We start from the raw sequence: 8,333 nt of genomic DNA, 5'->3' as shown, positions 1-8,333 counted from the left end.
ATATGCCAGGGATGCTGGTCAAAGACTTGAGGTAAAGCTAAGGAATAGGGAGGGGATGATCAGATGATATAGTTTAAGATTATGTCGCTTATGTGACAATGTATGGGACATACCTTTGGGATCAGCATAAAGAAAAATATTACAATGCTTTATCATGAGTTCCTAGAATACAAAATATACAATCACTACTGATTACTGAAGTGGATCAGTCAAAGCATTTAAAATGAATTTCAATGTATATTTGCTGAGAGATATAAAGGTTAAAAACGATGAAGATTAATTGGGTTCGATGGCTGATATATTTGTTTTTGTATCATGAAAATGATGAACTAATTTGGGTCTGTAGCGCTAAATTCCTGTGTACTAAAATTTTTATGAGCGCAATCTGTTGCAAGATAGAATTTATGGAGGGGTTAAGATGGCAATATAAACAGCATGTGCAGAATTTGAATAGTTTGTTAAGATGATCTCAACTCCCAGATGGCTTGCACTGCAGAGTAAACTGTACTGTCTGACGTGCAAATCTTTGTTTTAATTCTTTCCTCATGGTTAGACAGAGAGGGATATTGTAGGCATTTAACTCCACCATCAGACTCTGTGGCATGTGCAGACATGCTGAAGTTGAGACTTATTTTTACTGCGTATTACAATGGCTTGTTTTAGATTACATGGATTATAAATATGTAGAATTACGATCACTTGAATAAATTGCTTTCACTTGGGTGCACTTCTTGAACCATAGTAAAATATAGCACAAATGGAGGCCATTTGAAAGTCTAGTTCCCGCCTCTATCCCTATATCCATGTGATTTTCTTTCCCCATCAAGTATTTGTGCAACTTCCATTTGAAATTTAAAGTCAAAGTTTTTGTGTTGTTTTTTTTGTGATGCTGTCTCAAATCCTCAATGTTGAAACATATTTCATACAGTATTTTACCCTCCACCACCACCTCCATTATACACATAAGCATTGCTTATTCAGACACCCAGATGCTTCTAGCTGTCTGTAGTTATAAGTAATCAGATGGGATTTTTCACAAATCCTTGCATCTTTAGTTATTACTTTGCTGGTTATTCATTGGTAGTTACTACTGTTTGCTTGTTGGGCACGCATTGTCTTTAAATAAATCATTAGCAGGCTAAGCAATGATTCCATCTTTTAAATGTTTTGAATGTGTTACTGTCTGAATTCTTCTATGATAGAGATTCAACCCAGAACCAAGAAAAAGTTCCATGATAGTGGACTTTAGAGCAAAGAATTGGCTAGACGTTGAACTGTGGAATGTAGTGTAGCACAGCATTTCTTTCCAAATAAAACAAGGCTGCCGATTCTTCTTAGAAAGTGTGTTATGAAAATTAAGCGATAAACTGCATGTAATTTATGTGGATAAATACACATGGATGATGATTTTCAATCATTTACTATTCACAGTAAAATTGAAGAAACTTAGGTGATTTTGGTGTAGTAGACTTAATCAATGTTTATTACTCATCAGATTTGCCTTTTGTGTCTGTCGGACATTCATATTGTTAAATTTAAATTTTATAATGGAAGTTGACAAATATCTGAAGGTTGAAGCAAGTGTGATTGGTATTGAACAGTAATGATGAAAGCTAACTTACATTATACATATTTGGAAATACAATACATGGATGTGAAGTATATTAAAAAGTATATTATTAAAAAGAAATTGCATGCTGTTTAGAAAATATAAAATAGCATTCAAAATCCAGAGCGTGAATATTGCATAGTCAAGGCAACATCATGGGTTGTAAGAATGCAGTTTAATTGGTTGAAAACCAGGCACCTCATCCCTGAGAGAGATTATTATCTGATTAAATCCTCTGGAGCATGAGGTTATATTTGCAGCAATTTTTTTTTGCCGTCATTCCATATACAATTCACTGTCTTTTTGCTGGAGGCATAATATGATGGATACTTAAATGGTCAAACTGTCCATAATGTGCTTTGGGTGATGTTGGACTTTCTTAGGCTGGATGAAGTGATTGTATGATGTACTTTTGGTATACCACTTTGTCAAGTAAGTTTCTAAATATTTTACTACTCTGGCACAAACTGTCAGTGTTACTTACTCCTGGTCCAATTGTAGCACTGTTGCTTGTGAGCTAAACTTCCTTTTATACTGAACTAACAATGGGAAAGCTTTCCCCCATGTCACAAAATTTGTAAATCTATTTAAGAGAACTGTTGAATGGAAAATATCCTCCCTCAATGCTTAAGTATACAACTTCACAAGAATGTTTTTGTTTCAATATGAACAAATTACTTCTCGCTTTGACTCATTTTGATCCCAAAGTGGTGGAGTTGAATTGTCTTATCTGTTAATTTGTATTCATTAGTGAATTAAAATGCCTTGACTGTTTTATCTTCTCACTGATTTATTTTTTAAATCACCTGAAGCATAGGGAAAGGAGTAGGATATTCAGTCACCTGGAAGTGTTCTTCCCTTCAGTTAGACCTGGCTGATGTGTACCTCAATCCTACTTACTTTTGCCCTATATCACTCCATTACTTTGCCTTATGAAATTAACCCATCTGTCTTGAACATTTAGTTGACATAGCCCTTCTAAGGAGAGAGAGCATTCAACTGTTTACCATATGAAGAGTGCTTCCAGATTTTGTTCCTAAGTGTCTTATCAGATAATCACCACCTTTTCCTTTTCACCATTTTGGATCATCTCACCGGAAGAAATTACTTCTATTTTACTCTCCCTTGAGCATGTGGACAATGGCGTGAAAGGTGAATTGAATTGAATCCTTTATTGTCACATATATTCAATATAAAATACAGTGAAAAGAACAGAAATACAGCACAGGAACAGGCCTTCAGCCCTCCAAGCCTGTGCCAATCATCATGCCCTGACTAAACTAAAAAACAAACCTTCTGCCCTTATTCGGTCTGTATCTCTCCATTCCCTCCCTATTCATTTAGCCATCCAGATGCCTCTCAAATGCCGCCAACATGCCTGCTTCCACCACCTCCTCTGGCAGTGCATTCCAGGCTCCTACCACCCTCTGCGTGAAAATCTTTCCTCGCACATCTCCCTTAACTTTTGCCCTATCACCTTGAACCTGTGCCTCCTTGTAATTGAAACTTCAACCCTGGGAAAAAGCCTCTGACTATCCACCCTATCTGTGCCTCTCATAATTTTGTAGACCTCTATCGGGTCTCCTCTCAGCCGCCATCTTTCCAGTGAAAACAATCCTAGTCTTTTTAACCTTTCCTCATAGCCAGTGCCCGTGAGACCAGGCAACATTCTCTGCACTCTCTCCAAAGCTTTCATGTCCTTCTGATAGTGTGGTGACCAAAACTGCACACAATACTCCAAATGCGGCCTAACAAGGGTTTTATATCGCTGCAACATGGTTTGCCAACACTTGTACTCCCTGCCCCGGCCAATGAAGGCAAGCATGCTGTATGCCTTCTTAATCACTTTGACCACCTGTGTTACCACTTTTAGGGAAGTGTGGACCTGCACTTCCAGATCTGTCTGTATGTTAATGTTCCTAAGGGTTCTGCCATTAACAGTATAATTCACACCTAAATTTGATCCTCCAAACTGCATCACCTTGCATTTGTCTGGATTAAACTCCATCTGCCATTCCAGTGCCCAGGTCGCCAATCTATCTATATCCTGCACTATCAGCAACTCCACCAATCTTCGTGTCATCTGCAAACTAACTAATCAGACCACCCACATTTTCCTGCAGATCATTCATATATACTACAAACAACAGAGGACCTAAGACTGATCCGTGTGGAACACCATTAGTTACCAGTCTCCATTCTGAAAAACACACTTCCATCGCTACCCTCTGTAGTCTATGACCAAGCCAGTTTTGTAACCATCTAGCCAGCCCACCCCGAATCCCATGTGATTTTAGATTTTGTACCAAACTGCCATGTGGGACTTTATCACATGCCTTACTAAAGTCCAAATAAACTATACCCACAGCTCTTCCCTCATCAATTATCTTTGTCACCTCTTCAAAAAAAATGATCAGGTTGGTGAGACATGATCTTCTCCGTACAAAACCATGCTGCCTGTCGCTAACATTTCTTCCACATGTGCATATATCCTGTCCCTCAGTATCTTCTCCAAAAGCTTCCCCACCACAGATGTCAGGCTCACCGGCCTGTAATTTCCTGGGTTATCTCTGCTTCCTTTCTTAAACAAGGGAACAACATTGGCTCATCTCCGGTCCTCTGGAAACTCGCCTGTGGTCAAGGAGGATGTGAAGATATCTGCCAATGCACCAACTATTTCTTCCCTTGCCTGTCGCAGTAACCTGGGACAGATCCCATCTGGCCCTAGGCAATTGTTTACCTTAATGCAATTTAGGATACCCAAAACTTCCTCCTTTAATATGTTGACATCCTCTAGAGTATTCACACACTCATCCCTGACCTCAGCATCAATCATGTCCTTCTCCTCGGTGGATACCAATACAAAGTACTCATTAAGGATCTCTCCCACTTCCGATGGCTCCACACATAACTTCTCTCCTTTGTCCTTGAGGGGGCCTACTCTTTCCCTTGCTACCCACTTTCTTCTAATATATGCATAAGAAGCTTTGGGGTTCCCCTTGACTCTGTTTGCTAAAGACATTTCATGCCCCTTTTAGCCTTCCTAATTCCGTGTTTAAGTTCCTTCCTAATTTCTGTATACTCCTCAAGGGCTTTGTCAGTTTGTAGCTGCCTAGACCTATCGTATGCTTCCTTTTTCCTTTTGACTAAGTTTACAATTTCCCTTGTCATTCATGTTTCCTGGATCCTGCCATTCCTACCCTTCAGTTTTGCAAGGACATGCATGTTCTGCATTTTAATCAACTGGTCTTTAAAAGCCTCCCACATGCCAAATGTAGTTTTGCCCTCAAATAACTGCTCTCAATCCACATGCCCCAGTTCTTGTCTAATTTGGATGTAATTGGCCGTTGCCCAATTAAACACCCTCACCCAAGGGCCACTCTTGTCCTTGTCCATGGCTACTTGAAATCACTATGGAGTTATGGTCACTCAGCCCAAAATGCTCTCCTACTGAAACGTCAATCACCCGTACTGGCTCATTCCCAGGACCAAGTCGAGTATGGCCGCCTCTCTGGTTGGATTATCAACATACTGCCTCAAAAAGCCCTCTTGGACACATCTAACTAATTGTTCTCCATTCAAGTCCCTGGCTGTAAGGGAGTCCCAGTCAGTAGGAGAAACATTGAAGTCACCCACCACAACTACCCTGCTTTATTTTATATGAAAGTTTATACCATCACTATGCATCAGTGCTATTCTCAGTAACTTAAATACAAAAAAGGAAGATAATTAAAAAAAGAGTCTAACTTTTCCTTCTCCAGTCCCGGTCCAGGCTTCACTACCCCATGCCATGCCGCAGCCAGACTCCCGTTCTGGGCTTCACCAGCCTGAGAAAACACGGCAAGAATAGAAAAAAAAGATCAGAATCTTGACTTCAAAACATTAGGTTTCTGATTTTTCCCTCCAGCTTTAAATGGCAACTTTGGAATCACACATCTCTCACATTGAATGGTTACTGCCTTTATTGCCATGCATTTGCATCTCACTAATAGCACAGCTCAGCTTATTTCTACACCACTTCCAATTCTCTTTTGCTTTCCGTGAGAAATAGCCAGCGCCAATTCCTGACATATAGGTGCCTGGTGGCTGCAATTTGCCAATTGCTTCATCCAACTCTGTCTTCAACACACAACGTATACTCCATGGGCACCAACTTCCTCAAACCATCATCCACACAAGTCAGCAGCACCAAACCCCCAGGCTCACTATATCATCATGCCTGCTCACAGACTGACTCACACACCACTCCAGGCCTTCACCACTCAGGTATACCTAAGATTGCGCGCTTCTGCTAGATCACTGATGCGATTGGGCACACTCTCATCTCTCCATATGCGATGTACCTTTTGGCCCTAGCATTGATTTTCTTTACAGTCATGCACAGACTTGGAGGCTGCCAGGCTCTTTGTTTTATTGTTTGTTGATGGGAAGCAGGCGTCACTGGCTAGGTCAGCATTTGTTGCCAATCCCTAATTGTCCAGAGAGTAGTTAAGAATCAATCACATTGCTGGGGGTCTTAAGTCGTATGTAGGCAAGACCAGCTAAGGATGGCAGTTTCCTCCAAAATGGACATGGGTGTTTACTAATTCCAGATTTTTAATCAAATTCAAACTCCATCTTCTGATATGATGAGATTCAAACCCAGGTTCCCAGAACATTAATTGGATCTCTAAACTAATAGTATTGCGATAATTCTAATGAGGCCATTGCCCCCTCTGTTTGTTGCATTGCCTTTTAGCAGAGAAGGAGAAGCAGGCAGCTAGTCCTGACGAGGAACAATCAAGGGAGTTGACATATTACGATACAGCACATTGACATCACAGCCCCAATATGAGCCAGCAGCTTACAGAGCAAACATACTATATGTGCTTCAAACAAATGGCAACGTGACAGGGGGAGCTAATCCTTAGTGGGTTGGGGGGGGGGGGGCTATGTTAATTAGGGGATACTGCTGCAGTCAATCAGAGGCTTGTCTGATTCCACCTTAGGGGATGGCCACAGTCAGTCTGGTGCTTAGTTCTACCAGAGTCTGGAGATTTGTATCCCTGCTGTTCAGCGATTGGGCCACAGGTTGGTCCTGTACGACAAGTGAAATCTGTCCAGGGATTACACTTTGTGGAGCCATCTGCCTTGGGGTAAGCCACATATCCTGCAATCAGACAAATTGAGGTATTGAGTAATGATGGAAATGATTGGATAAGTGATTAGTATTGACACAGGAGCTGGAGAGGCGTCCTCAGTAAGGGAGGAGGAAGTGCTAAGGGTTGAAAGGGTTAGTGGTTTGGAAATAGCTGAACACCATTGAGTGGACATGAGACATGCAGTAGTGAGGGGTTATAGTCCATGAGACTTGGTGAGATGTGTCTGCAGTGACAGAGTTAAGGACAAATGGTGGCCTTGTGAATGTGAGGTAATAGAGAGAAGATAGTCATACTTCCCCTGCAGAACATTGAAGATCACAGAGAGATAGTAGGAATTGCTGATGCTGGAGTCTGAGATAACAAGGTGTGGAGATCACCGACCTACTTCTGGCAGTGCTGGGTGTAACTTTTAAACCCAGAACACCATACTGCTGGGGACTGTCTGGGTCCAGGCCTCCTTTGGAGATCAGCAGGGAAAAGAGCTGCTTCCTCTTCACTAGCCCTTTCAGGCCCCTGTCTATGAAATAGGGAGCCAGCATTCCTTTCTGGTCCGTCTTCTCAGTGAAGTGCCACAGTGTAGGGAGCAGTTCCTGGCATGCACTGTGGAGCTGGACTTTAACTGTAGCTCCAGTAGGAGAAACACCACAAGGTCCTGACAGTGGTAAGCTCTTTCACCTGTCCTGCTCTACAATACTAAGAGAAGGGCATTGAGGAGCCCGGCTACATCATTGATGAGGTAAAGACTGGACAATTGCATGAGAAAAGTTTCTTGAGCTGCAGCAGACTGGGTGCTGTAAATCTCACACAAAGCCCTTTGAAAGTGGAAAAATTCCACTCTGTATGTATTCAGTTTGATTAAGATTTTCATTGTTTTAAACTCTTCACTAAAGTCACCTGTCAACCTTTAACTACAATAGGATACAAACCACGTTTATATCTCATATTTCTTAGTTCTGGTATCGTGGCATTATTCCAATAAATATGCACTGAACTGTTCCTAAAAGCAGTATAGCACTTTGCCCAAAACTGAAGACAGTTTCCCAGATAAGTCTAAGCAGGCCTCTGTATGATTAAACCATCACTTCCTCACTTTTGAATTCAGTGTTTTGCAATGTAAAACCTGCTCTTTCACTCAAGCGCCTGAATGATATAGTATCCTTAGAACTCATAGAAATCATTGGATGAATTCCTATTCCAGGTGCTAAAGGAATGCGTTGAACTCACTATGCCACCTTGTCACTAAGCAAGGGTTTTTAATTTGTTGTACAGTTTGAGTTTGTGCTGGGGTAGGTGAATCATTTACAGTGTGTGCTGATTCCAGCATAAACATACTTGTGTTGATTCACAGTCAGTCAATTCCTTAATGCTACTCTGCAAGAGAAGTTTCAGCTTTAATACTCTGATTCATTCTGTTAACCTCAATGTTATGCTGTGAAATGGGCCAAAAGAACTCCAGTTATTCAGAGCTCTGTTAACTTCTTGGAGATATTGTCTTCCTTTCTCTTTAATTACTTTGCTTTTACCAAAGGGAAACTTATAAAAACTAAATGGTTATTTTTGCTGGTGTCCACAAAGTTTTCCAG

General features: G+C 41.0%; 1 long non-coding RNA gene across 1 annotated transcript in view; it reads left to right on the top strand.

The window, feature by feature from the left end:
• LOC125486766 overlaps nucleotides 1-8,333 on the top strand; it is a 134,801-nt gene that overhangs the window by 1,135 nt on the left and 125,333 nt on the right. The window lies entirely within an intron of this gene.

This window comes from Rhincodon typus, chromosome 33, assembly GCF_021869965.1.
Source record: "Rhincodon typus isolate 14 chromosome 33, sRhiTyp1.1, whole genome shotgun sequence".
NCBI classification, from domain to species: Eukaryota; Metazoa; Chordata; class Chondrichthyes; order Orectolobiformes; family Rhincodontidae; genus Rhincodon; species Rhincodon typus.
Note: the sequence above shows the minus strand (reverse complement) of the source record. Positions and strands in the feature narration are given on the sequence as shown.